At 44.1% G+C, this 14,130-nt stretch overlaps 1 long non-coding RNA gene across 1 annotated transcript; it reads right to left on the bottom strand.

Moving 5' to 3' along the window:
• Nucleotides 1-10,078: 10,078 nt before the first annotated feature.
• Nucleotides 10,079-11,192, bottom strand: LOC141113917 (uncharacterized). The gene is made up of 4 exons (XR_012236833.1): nucleotides 11,082-11,192; nucleotides 10,837-10,978; nucleotides 10,427-10,699; nucleotides 10,079-10,256 (listed from the first exon to the last, which is right to left on the bottom strand). It is a non-coding gene; the product is annotated as an uncharacterized lncRNA (long non-coding RNA).
• Nucleotides 11,193-14,130: the final 2,938 nt, after the last annotated feature.

Raw genomic sequence — 14,130 nt, 5'->3', positions numbered from 1 at the left:
CCTCAGAGAAGCCAGATCCCTCAAAAACCGACTTCTAGATAGAGGTTACAGCCATAAGTGTCTGAAAAAAGCTTTTAATAAAGCTAATGCCCACGACAGACAAGATCTGTTAAGATCGTCTGGTAGATCCACCTCCACCCCAAATCCCTATACCAGGGTAATCACAACTTTTTCGAATGAACATGTGGAGCTAAGACAGATTCTCTCTAAATATTGGCACCTCCTCACCAATGACCCAATAGTGGGCCCTTTTGTTTCACCTGACCCCCCTGGTCACCTTCAGACGCACTACGTCGGTGGGTGACCGTCTGGTCAAAAGTGAGATCAGAGGTCTCACTCGGGGAGACCCCTGCAACACTCGGGGCACCTTCCCGTGCGGTTCCTGCGGGTATTGCCAATATATGAACACTACTAAGAACCCACACCTTCCTAACGGCTGGATATTTGCTGCTCAGCACTATGCCAACTGTCAAACCACATTCATCGTATACTTGATACAGTGTGAGTATGGCTGCTATTATGTGGGCAAAACCATTCAGAAATTATGCAAACGTCTTTATCGCCATATACTGGCAATGAAAACCAAAAATCCAGATTTCCCTTGGGGATGACATATGGCTACAATTCATGACAAATCCTTTCCAAAGATAACAGTTTTAGTATTGGATCGACTCCACCACAATCCTAGAGGAGGGGACCTGAACAAATTGCTCCTCCAGCGGGAAATGAGGTGGATTTCCATTTTAAATGCCACCTCACCCCCAGGCCTGAATGAAATTCTGAGCTTCAGGCCCTTCCTCCAAGGATTCACATCAGGGGGCTATGAGGGTGATATGTAGTGTGACCCCACACTCTGTCCGGCCACCCTCATTTCTTTCTCCTTTGGTTTCTCCCCCATTTTCTTTCCCCGCACTTTTTTCCCCCTTTTCATGTGTCCTTCTGCCTGCAATTGCGTCTATGCTTACCACCTGATCCCCCTACACAATAGTTCTATCGTAGTTGAGCTATAGATATAATGTCCCCTGTCAGGTCTGTCATTTTAGATCAATATGTGATTATAGTCAACACATACTCTGTGTAATAGCCTTCGATTATGCACATAACATGTAAATTCTAGTAATACAATGTATAATATGCTAATATCTTAGTGTTCATTATGCTGTACCGAATGAATATTGCCAATGGTGTTTATGCTGTACATATAATGTTGTGCATATTTCTTTATTGTAGCCACCACTTCTCCTGATCTCCCATTGCTCAATCACCTTATCCACGCAATACAATTGACTTTGATTGAGGTGGGCATTTGTATTCAGGGACATTTCTAGGGGTTCCCCCTGGCCCCCTGGCATGCGCGGTGCTGCGGACTCTCAGATCTACTATGGTGGCATCCTCTTCTCCGTGTCGGCGGTGCTCCGACGTCTGACGTCATCGCGCTCGCCGGCGCGGTGCGCGGGATGCCGCTGTGCCGGGGGAACGAGCGATTAGGCAACAATTTACCTCCTTGCTGACACTAGTCAGCTGTTGGAGGTATGGCGCCTAATGAGATGCAGTCCTCCCTTACGCCCACATTTTTCAGCCCTATTAGATCCGCGACTGCATCAGTGCACGAGTGCATCAGATCCCACCGCTGCTATTTGCAACATATGTCTCAAGCGTATCTCACATGGCCAACACATCACCCGCTTGGGCACCACATGCTTGACCAGACATATGTCGAACTGCATGGCAGGGTGCAGTAGTGTTGGAGGTTGTTCCGCCACCACGCCTCCAAAATACTGCTAGTGGTGATTCTGCCACACCTCTCTCCTCCAACCCCTCCTCTTCTTCTTCCTCCATGGCCTCTTCCTGTGCTGATTTGTCTTCGGAACCAGCGGTGCTCCGTAGGTATACAAGGGGCTAGGCAAGCACGCAGGCAAAAAGATGCCATGCAGTGCTTGAGCTGGTGTGCTTGGGGGACAGGAGCCACACTGGGGCAGAGATTCTGTCAGCTCTGCAGGGGTAGGTTCAGAGGTGGATTTATGCCACGCCAGCTTAAGGCAGGTATGGTGGTTTGCGACAATGGCACCAACCTCCTCTCCGCCCTCCAACAGGGACAACTAACCCATGTGCCCTGTTTGGCTCACGTCCTTAACTTGGTGGTGCAGCGGTTCTTGGGCAGGTACCCGGGCTTACAGGATGTCCTGAGGCAGGCCAGGAAAGTCTGTGTGCATTTCCACAGGTCATATAATGCCATTGCTCGGCTGTCTGACCTCCAAAAGGAATTTAACCTGCCCAAGAACCACCTAATCTGTGACATGCCCACCAGGTGGAACTCAACGTTGGCCATGCTGCAGCAGCTGCACACGCAACAGAGGGCCATCGATGAGTACCTGTGCGACTATGGCACCAGGACAGGGTCAGGGGAGCTTGTTTTTTTTTCCCCATACCAGTGGGCCATGATCAAGGATGCATGCACTGTCCTGTCACCATTTGAGGAGGCCACAAGGATGGTGAGCAGTGACAGTGCATGCATCAGTGACACTGTCCCTCTTGTCCACCTGTTGGAGCACACGCTGCGTGGAATAATGGACGGGGCACTTGAGGCAGAACAGAGGCAGGAAGAGGAGGACTTCCTTAACTCTCAAGGCCCCCTTTATCCAGACAGTGTTCCTGCATGCCCGCCAATCACACAGGAAGAGGACGAGGAGGAGGAGGAGGAGGAGGAGGAGGAGGAAGAGGAAGATTGTGTCAGCATGGAGGTGGAGCCTGGCACTCAGCATTAGCAGCAGTCTTTAAGGGATAATTTACAGCCCCAAGAAACCCATGGACTTGTACGTGGCTGGAAGGAGGTGGCTGCGGATCATGTCATCCTTAGTGACCCAGAGGACTTCGGACCGAATGCCTCAGCAAACCTATGCTGCATGGCCTCCCTGATACTGCAAAGCCTGTGGAAGGATCCTCGTATTTGTGGTATCAAGGAGAGGGATCAATACTGGCTGGAAACCCTCCTTAATCCACGTTACAAGGGTAAGGTTGCGGACCTTATCTTGCCGCTGCAGAGGGAGCAGAGGATGAAACATCTTCGGGAGGCCTTGCAGAAAGGTCTGTGCAATGCGTTCCCAGAGACTGGGAGGTTACAAACTCCTGTTCCTGTATACACTGAGAGATCACCGGCTTCGGGCAGACAGGAGAAACTTCAGAAGTTTCTCCTGTCTGCCCAAAGCCGGGGATCTCTCAGTGTGTACATTCATAGGGATCACTCCCGTTTTACCTGGAGACAGAGGAAAGCTTTGGGAACAGTTACAGCAGACACCGTGGTGAACTGATCGCATTGGTTACATCTACATGGGTGTTGCCCCTGCTGGGGTGATTGGATTCGGTGAGTGGGGACCCTTAAGGGGGAGCACAAAAGTCACCTGAAGACACTGTGAGCACTCAAGTCACCTATAGTTTTTCTGCCTTACACTTGAGCATTACCAGATTTACACCAGATACGAACTGTTTTTTTAATTTATATGAGGACTGATTCCTTATTATGTATACGGGCGCATATATGCTTCTGTAGTGTGGTTTAACCTTTCTGGACTGTGCTACATGCCTATAATGTGGTTAACACACCTGTGACCACCTGATATTACATTTTTTCTTTGGATGTGTTTTCACTTGTTTATATCTTTTTGCTTATTTTTCACTGTTTATTCTGACAGTTGGATGTAAATATCACTTAGAATCCACAGTTATATGTGTTGTATTGTGTGTTTCACCTGCTATGCACTTGTGGTATGTAGTTGCTAGGATGTATATGCCACTTTTTTAGTTTTCAGGCCTGCACAGGTACTAGGCAATTTTGGACCGTGTTTTTACCTTCCACAGTAGGGGTGCACTTGCACTGCAGTTCACGTACATGTTGGACAGTGCGAATGCCCTTTATTATTACACTTATTTATACCACATAGGGATACCTATACATGAGGTATTCATTCTTTATCCTAGTTTGGGGTTTCAGGAGAAGTATGCCGGTGAGGCGTTCATACTCATGGTGTAGTCCTTTCACTCTCCCCATATACACCTGTGGGCCCTTGGCTACTAGGTAGGGCCACACACTCCTTGCCTCTGTCTGTTTTTTCACTAACGTGTTGCTGAGGTTTCGGTCAGTCAAAGAAGGAGCGGTGGAGAAGGTGGCTGTCTGACCGATGCGTTCAGACAATTTTTTAGTCCGCAGCCCCAAGGTATGATCGGTTCCAGCAACCATCGCCAGCGTCTGTTTTACATGGTGCAGGAATACCTAGGGGCAAGATCTGACTTGGACACCTTTCCCACCGAAAGTCCTCTGGGTTACTAGGTCTTAAGGATGGATCACTGGCCAGAGCTTGCATAGTATGCAATTGAGCTACTGGCCTGTCCTGCATCCAGCGTTCTTTCGGAACGCACATTCAGTGCTGCTGGAGGTTTTGTAACTGATCACAGGGTGCGCCTGTCCACCAACTCGGTCGATCGACTGACCTTCATAAAAATGAACCAGTCTTGGATCACCACCAGCTACCAAGCACCTGATGCTGATGTAACCGAATAATTTTTTTGAAATGTCAGATCCCTTCAAGACTGCCTATGCTGATGCTGAGTGACTATCCTGTTATGCTGAGTGACTATCCTCTTCCTCCTCAATGATCATGCTGATAGCTTGTAAGAATATTTTTGGTTCTGGGTGCTGCCACCAGTGGCTAAGGCCCAATTTTTCAGCCCCTGTTTAACAGGGGCGTGTAATTACAATTTTTGATGCAATATTTTGCAAGGAGGGTTCGTTGCTGTGCTCAACTAGAGTATTTGTGAGGGGTTGCAGTGTTGTGGCACCAGCAACAGTGCCTAAGGCCCAATTTTTCAGCCCCTGTTTAACAAGGGCGTGTAATTACAATTTTTGATGCAATATTTTGCAGGAGGGCTCATTCCTGCGCTCCAACTAGAGTATCTGTGAGGGGTTGCAGTGTTGTGGCACCAGTGCCTAAGACCCAATTTTTCTGCCCCTGTTCAACAGGGACATGTAATTACAATTCTTGATCTAATATTTCACAGCAGGGCCCATTTCTGCGCCCACCAAGAGTAACTGTGAGGACTTACAGTGTTGTGGCACCAGCACCACCACCACTACCAAAGGCCCAAGTTTTCTGCCCCTGTTCAACAGGCGCATGTAATTACAATTCTTGATCTAATATTTAACAGCAGAGCCCGTTCCTGCACCCACCAAGAGTAACTGTGAGGGCTTAGAGTGTTGTGGCAACACCAACACCTAAGGCCCCAATTTCTGCAGAGTATATAGGGCAGGCCCCTACTTTCAAACATCCAACTTACAAACGACTCCTACTTGCAAACGGAAGGAGACAACAGGTAGTGAGATGAAATCTACCCCTAGGAAGGGAAATTCTTTCCTGTAAGAGTTAATATGGGAAAAAACGTGTCTCCTCTCTACTGATGCTTTATCATCAATCCTTGTTTCACTAAAAACCCCAAATTGTCAAAAAACATTTGTCATTGGGACAGAAAGTGAGGTAAAATCTTCTGAAGAGGTGCACAGACAGCAAAACAAATGTCACAGGGGTGATAACTCTTCCCTAATAGATTTTTTTTGGCTGGAGCTACACTTCAAAAATGTACCAGTTCAAAATTACAAAATTACAAACAGATTCTACTTAACAACAAACCTACAGTCCCTGTCTTGTTTGCACCGCCTGTATACTGCTGTTCAGAGTATATAGGGTCTGGGGGCCCCATGCCTTTCCTTTTTTTAATTTGGGTGTGGGGTTCCCCTTAATATCCAAACAAGACCCAAAGGGCCTGGTAATGGACTGGGAGGGGTACCCATGCCGTTTGTCTCACTGATTTTCATCCATATTGCTGGGACCCGACATTACATTAAAGCCGCAAGCAGTTTTAAATTACTTTTATTCCTTTAAAAATTTAATTTTGTGCAGGGACTGTTCTAAGCACGGGAAACATGCGCCACTTTACAGGCATACTATAGACACCCCCCAGGTACGATATTTAAAGGAATATTTCACTTTTTTTTTCACTTTAAGCATCCTTAAAATCACTTCTCCCGAAAAAAAGGCCATTTTTAAAACTTTTTTTGCATTGATACATGTCCCCTGGGGCAGGACCCGGGTCCCCAAACCCTTTTTAGGACAATACCATGCAAATTAGCCTTTAAATTTAGCACTTTTGATTTTGAACGTTCAAGTCCTATAGACTTCAATGGGGTTCTAAAGTTCACACAAATTTTCGGTCCATTCGCAGGTTCTGGTGCGAACCGAACCGGGGGGGTGTTCGGGTCATCCCTACATCTGTACATACTAATACAGAATCGAACACCCGGTCACAAATCATTAGTTGCGCACAAACTATGGCCCAGTCACACCCCCAAAGCTCAGCCACAGCTGGAGCGGTAGTAAAAGAACAAAGACAAACAAGAACGCATTGACCAATTTTTCAAAAATAAAAAGGAGATTGTACCTAATACTGACTCTGCACCTGCGCTTACTGATTTGATACCTCCACAAATACAATTAATCATTGTTGATCATCAGAATTTGGAAATTATTAATCTGTGCTCCCTTAAATAATACTGAGAAAGAATTATTACAAATAGGCTTAAGTTTTTGCCGAAATTCTTTACTAAATTTGATATTTTTTAAAGATTTAGATTTTCAAGAAAACTCACTTACAAGTATATGTTTGACAGTGAGAGACGGGAGAAAAAGAATGATATTTCCAATCAGGATATTTGGAAAAACTTTACTGTTTCGGAATTTAGAGCATTGAGGGATATGGTCTTGCTTTTGCAGGAAAATGAGGGAGTAGATGAAGAAGAGGACCCAGATGTATCAAGTGAGATCTCTGGTCTCCAATTTCAGGTGGCCCAACATCAGGACGAGGTTAGATCATTAGGTAATACCATCAAAAGAAACCAAGTTCCCACCCTTACACACTAATTCTAACGTCTGGGCGTTTCTAACCCAAACTATTCAAGAGATTGAAAAAACTAAGTTTTTGAGATCTACCAATGCCAATTTGAGTCATAGTTACATAGTAGGTGAAGTTGAAAAAAGACACACGTCCATCAAGTCCAACATATGTGTGTGATTATATGTCAGTATTACATTGTATATCCCTGTATGTTGCGGTCGTTCAGGTGCTTATCTAATAGTTTCTTGAAACTATCAATGCTCCCTGCTGAGACCACCACCTGTGGAAGGGAATTCCTTCTGCGAAAAAGTTTTATCCCTATTGTGGGGTCACCAGTGCAGTATTTGTATATTGAAATCATATCCCCTCTCAAGCGTACCTTCTCCAGAGAGAAAAAGTTCAGTGCTCGCAACCTTTCCTCATAACTAATATCCTCCAGACCCTTTATTAGCTTTGTTGCCCTTCTTTGTACTCGCTCCATTTCCATGACATCCTTCCTGAGGACTGGTGCCCAGGACTGGACAGCATACTCTAGGTGCGGCCGGACCAGAGTCTTGTAAAGTGGGAGAATTATCGTTTTATCTCTACAGTTGATCCCCTTTTTAATGCATGCCAGTATTCTGTTTGCTTTGTTAGCAGCAGCTTGGCATTGCATGCCATTGCTGAGCCTATCATCTACTAGGACCCCAGGTCCTTTTCCATCCTAGATTCCCCCAGAGGTTCTCCCCCCAATGTATAGATTGCATTCATATTTTTGCCACCCAAATGCATTATTTTACTTTTTTCTACATTGAACCTCATTTGCCATGTAGTTGCCCACCCCATTAATTTGTTCAGATCTTTATGCATCCTGCGGAGAAGTTATTGCCCTGATTAGCTTAGTATCGTCTGCAAATACAGAGATTGAACTGTTTATCCCATCCGCCAGGTAGTTTATGAACAAATTAAATAGGATTGGTCCCAGCACAGAACCCTGGGGGAACCCACTTCCCACCCCTGACCATTCCGAGTACTCCCCATTTATCACCACCCTATGAACTCGCCCTTGTAGCCAGTTTTCAATCCATGTTCTCACCCTATGGTCCATGCCAATGGACCTTATTTTGTACAGTAAACGTTTATGGGGAACTGTGTCAAATGCTTTTGCAAAATCTAAATACACCACGTCTATGGGCCTTCCTTTATCTAGATGGCAACTCACCTCCTCATAGAAGGTTAATAGATTGGTTTGGCAAGAACGATTCTTCATGAATCCATGCTGATTACTTGTATATAGTCCCTTATCATCCCCTCCAAGAGTTTACATACTATTGATGTTAGACTAACTGGTCTGTAATTCCCAGGGATGTATTTTGGGCCCTTTTTAAATATTGGTGCTACATTGGCTTTTCTCCAATCAGCTGGTACCATTCTGGTCAGTAGACTGTCAGTAAAAATTAGGAACAATGGTCTGACAATTACTTGACTGAGTTCCCTAAGTACCCTCGGGTGCAAGCCATCTGGTCCCGGTGATTTATTAATGTTAAGTTTCTCAAGTCTAATTTGAATTCTGTCCTCTGTTAACCATGGAGGTGCTTCCTGTGATGTGTCATGAGGATTAACACTGCAGTTTTGGTTACTGAAGCCCCCGATTCACTCGTGAAGACTGAGGAGAAGAATAAATTCAATACCTTCGCCATCTCCCCATCCTTTGTAACCAGATGTCCTTCCTCAATCTTTATGGGCCAATATGGTCTGTCCTCCCTTTTTGACTGTTTACATACTTAAAGAATTTCTTGGGATTTGTTTTGCTCTCCTCCGCTATGTGTCTTTCATGTTCTATCTTAGCTGTCCTTATTGCACCCTTACATTTCTTGTTGCATTTTTTATAACGTCTGAATGCTAATGATGATCCCTCAACCCTGTATTTTTTGAAGGCTTTCTCCTTTGTTTTTATATGCATTTTTACATTGGAGTTAAGCCATCCAGGACGTTTGATCGCTCTTTTAAATTTATTATCCAAATTTATTTAATATGCTCTTAAAGCAAATCCATCTCTCCTCCGTGTTCTTTGTTCCTAAGAATTTATCCCAGTTTATGCCTTCTAGCAAGGCTCGTAGTTTAGGGAAGTTGGCTCTTTTGAACTTCAGTGTCTTCGTATTCTCCTTATGTTTCCTATTTGTGTGATTTATACTGAAGCCAATTGACCTGTGATCACTGTTACCTAAATTGCCCCGTAATTCCACATCCGTGACCGGGTCTGTATTGTTGGTGACCAGTAGATCCAGTAACGCTTTATTTCTAGTTGGTGCGTCTACCATCTGACCCATAAAATTGTCCTGCAAGACATTTAGGAGCTGGCGAGCCTTAGATGAATGTGCGGTTCCCTCCTCCCAGTCTATGTCTGGATAGTTAAAATCCACCATTATGATAACACTTCCCATCCTTGCTGCTTATCCAAATTGTGATAGGAGATCTGTCTCCCCTTTCTCCTTGAGGTTAGGGGGCCTATAGCATACGCCCAGTATTATTCTCCCCTTAGCTTCATCCCTTTGGAGCTCCACCCATAAGGATTCCACCTCCTCCCTAGCTCCCTTAGTGATGTCATCTCTTACATTCACTTGTACATTATTCTTGATATATAGGCATACCCCTCCCCCTATTTTACCCTCTCTATCCTTGCGATAAAGGGTATACCCTTGAATGTTTGCCAGCCAATCATGAGAGCTGTTAAACCAGGTCTCTGAAATTCCCACAAAATCCAAATCCTCCTCGTACAACAATATCTCTAGTTCACCCATCTTGTCCGCCAGGCTCCTGGCATTGGTGAACATGCCACGTAGTTTATACTGGTTGCAAATTATCCTCTTATTGGGTGTTCCGAGATTGTAACTAGGACTTGCTACTATACTTATCTTGGGTTTATAAAGGAGGGAGGTGTCATCCCAGTAGGCACTGTATATTTTTCTAGAGGTAAGCCCCCATCCCAATTTTTGCCAAACCTAAGCACCCCCTGAAGGAGTGCGATTCCTCTAGCGGGACTTTTTTCACGGGGTTACCTCTAATAAAGTAGAAAGTAGTAGAAGTTTATAGTTTTTGTATAACAGTATTGTAGTTTATTAATTTAGCATCTAAAAATCATTACACATGACCTAACCATATATACAATAAAATGGATGCATGTAAATGGGAAAAAGTAATTCTACAAATAAATGACCAAATGCAATGATACAGGTAGTAAAGAACCAATGATCATAGAAACCAACGTTTCGAGGTAAGCAAAAGGGGTTGACCTCTTCTTCAGGGGTAACGACAATTGGTCAAAATGGATATTTCATCTAGAAAATTAACAAAAAGCAGAGCAAACATAAATGGATGAATATCTCAGGCATTCACAGCAGGAGGCAGTAGAGAGCATCTAGTTTACATTATAAAGGTCAATAGACATTAACATATGTTACATCTTTAGTAGGTTCCAGGCATATACATGCAGAGATTTCATACTGACCCCTTAAGATTCATATAAACACTCCCAGGGACATTATCAGCATCCAATGCGAATCAAGAATTTGCCGCCCGTCAAGGCCACACAGGGATCACAGAACCGAGGCTCAAGAAGATAGGGAAGATACCAGGTGAATCACAGGAAAAAGAACCAGGGTGGACTGAGGTTGCTTCACAAAGGATATCCCCAATATAAGAACAGACACAGTCCTCCCCTCACTGCGAAGGCTTGAGACAGCCTGTTTGATGGAGTTAGAGGGTGGGGGGTACAATCCTGCTGCAATGAAAATATTTCAATGAGAGTCTTAAAAAGAGAGCCTAGTATAAATACAATACTATTCTCAGAATTGTAAGGAGTATTGGGGTTAGCAGATTCACCCCAGATTTTACATATAGAACATATATAACACGTACCTAAAAACTGAGGATAAAAGGAACCAGATCATGGGTCCCAATTTCAGCAGCAGGAAGTATTTGAATAATACCCCAGAATCAAAATGGGCAGAAGTCCAAGGAAATATGCAGGTTCCCTGGTTGGGTGTAAGTACGCATAAGTCTGCAGATTATAAAACACATCAGGGAAATATTATAGGTAAGTAAACGGTTAACCGTCTGTAAAATTTCCAAACATCCCAACCAGAGGGGGTCCATGCATTTACCTGCCTGTCTCAGCTTCCTCCAAGCACGTCTGTGTGGTGTCAGTAGCAGCTGATTAATGCAGTGCTGGAGGAGTTTAAATGTGTGTTTAATTGCAGTGGGTGGGGATGTCCAATCAGCAGCCTGATTGGCTGAACAAGTTCACAAGTTTTTTTTTTTTTTTTGCCCGGGGGATATCCTAGACAGACATCTCACGTCCTCCTTAAAAGAAAAAAAAAAAAAAAAAAACTTGTGACCGCCCCATACTCATGGTTCAGCCAATCAGGCTGCTGATTGGACATCCCCACCCACTGCAATTAAACACACATTTAAACTCCTCCACCACTGCATTAATCAGCTGCTACTGACACCACACAGATGTGCTTGGAGGAAGCTGAGACAGGCAGGTAAAATGCATGGACCCCCTCTGGTTGGGATGTTTGGAAATTTTACAGACGGTTAACCGTTTACTTACCTATAATATTTCCTGATGTGTTTTATAATCTGCAGACTTATGCATACTCACACCCAACCAGGGAACCTGCATATTTCCTTGGACTCCTGCCCATTTTGATTCTGGGGTATTATTCAAATACTTTCTGCTGCTGAAATTGGAACCCATGATCTGGTTCCTTTTAACCTCAGTTTTTAGGTACGTGTTATATATGTTCTATATTTACAATCTTGGGTGAATCTGCTAACCCCAATACTCCTTACAATTCTGAGAATAGTATTGTATTTATACTAGGCTCTCTTTTTAAGACTCTCATTGAAATATTTTCATTGCAGCAGGATTGTACCCCCCCACCCTCTAACTCCATCAAACAGGCTGTCTCAAGCCTTCGCAGTGAGGGGAGGACTGTGTCTGTTCTTATATTGGGGATATCCTTTGTGAAGCAACCTCAGTCCACCCTGGTTCTTTTTCCTGTGATTCACCTGGTATCTTCCCTATCTTCTTGAGCCTCGGTTCTGTGATCCCTGTGTGGCCTTGACGGGCGGTAAATTCTTGATTCGCATTGGATGCTGATAATGTCCCTGGGAGTGTTTATATGAATCTTAAGGGGTCAGTATGAAATCTCTGCATGTATATGCCTGGAACTTACTAAAGATGTAACATATGTTAATGTCTATTGACCTTTATAATGTAAACTAGATGCTCTCTACTGCCTCCTGCTGTGAATGCCTGAGATATTCATCCATTTGTTTGCTCTGCTTTTTATTAATTTTCTAGATGAAATATCCATTTTGACCAATTGTCGTTACCCCTGAAGAAGAGGTCAACCCCTTTTGCTTACCTCGAAACGTCGGTTTCTATGATCATTGGTTCTTTACTACCTGTATCATTGCATTTGGTCATTTATTTGTAGAATTACTTTTTCCCATTTACATGCATCCATTTTATTGTATATATGGTTAGGTCATGTGTAATGATTTTTAGATGCTAAATTAATAAACTACAATACTTTTATACAAAAACTATAAACTTCTACTACTTTCTACTTTATTAGAGGTAACCCCGTGAAAAAAGTCCCGCTAGAGGAATCGCACTCCTTCAGAGGGTGCTTAGGTTTATCTTGGGTTTATGTGCTTTTGTCAACCTACCACTAATGCCCCCAATATTACCCTCTGGAATATGTTCCACGCTGACTATCTCTACCTCTGGACCCTGCTCCCCCATTGCCTAGTTTAAAAACCCCTCTAACTTTTTGGCCATCTTCATTCCCAGTTGATCTGCACTCTCCTCATTTAGGTGCAGTCCATCCCTTCTATAGTACCAGTTTTCGACTGAGAAGTCAGCCCAGTCCTCCAGGAACCCCAACCCCTCCTTACTACACCAGCTCTTCAGCCACTTGCTGGTGTGGCTCGATGTACCGGTAGTATTCCTGAGAATACTACCTTGGAGGTCCTTTTCCTCAATGTAGCTCCTAAGTCTCTAAAATCGTTCTGAAGGACACTCCATCTGCCTCTGGCTCTCCTTTAGTATGGAGGGACTTCTCAGTGCAGACAATTGCTTCCCCAGATTCAGAACCTGGGCTTCCAGGGAAACAATGCGCTTTCATTTTGCACAGCAGTATTCACCCTCGATCGGATGATCAAGGAACGCATACATGCCGCAAGATGTAGAACGAGTCGCCTTTCCACACTTGCTGGGCATCGTACCTATAAAATGTAATGAGGATTGGGGATTATACCCTGTCCAAATTACCTAACAACTAGCTTCCTGACACTAATACTCAACAAGACAATACACAGGTACTCAACAAGACAATACACAGGTACTCGCAGACCTACATGCACTCGCAGACCTACATGCACTCACAGAACTACATGCACTCGCAGACCTACGTGCACTCGCAGAACTACATGCACTTGCAGACCACTCGCAGACCTACGTGCACTTGCAGACCTACGTGCACTCGCAAACCGCTCGCAGACCTATGTGCACTGCAGAATTATGTGCACTCGCAATACACAGTACACAATACACAAGTACTAACGATCCACACACACTACTCAGACAACACTCAGGTACTCACACTACACAGGTACTATGACCCCTGTTATAACCTCCTGTTTTCAACTCTGGTTTTTAACTCACCACTTAGTCCAGTTCCACTAACTTTGGATTTTAACTCACCACTTACTCCAGTTCCACTAACTCTGTTTTTTAACTCACCACTTAGACTAGTTCCATTTGGACAGAGTTCCAGCAGTCTCAAAGATGAGCAGGCTCACAATGAGTTCTGCACAAGGTTATATAGGCCTAAAGCACCTGTGACCAATTAACCACTCCCCTTAATTAGTAGGCTGAAGGAAGCAAAGAAGAAAAAAAAAAGCTGTTTAAAAAGTGTCAGAAAAAGGTGTTAAAAAACTACAAGGAAAAGCCCCAAAAAGAACCTAAAAATGCAACCCAGCAGTCAAAAAGCAAGACTTATTCACTTTCCACTCAAGGTCCCCACTGTTTAGCTTCCAACCAGCTGTCCTTCTTAGAAGGTTGCATTGGACAATCTCAGTAATAACCCTGAAATAGTCATTAAGCCCTCAGACAAGGGTGGGAATGTGGTAATTATG

This window comes from Aquarana catesbeiana, linkage group LG12, assembly GCF_042186555.1.
Source record: "Aquarana catesbeiana isolate 2022-GZ linkage group LG12, ASM4218655v1, whole genome shotgun sequence".
In the NCBI taxonomy this organism is placed as follows: Eukaryota; Metazoa; Chordata; class Amphibia; order Anura; family Ranidae; genus Aquarana; species Aquarana catesbeiana.
This window is presented reverse-complemented; position numbering and strand designations above follow the sequence as displayed.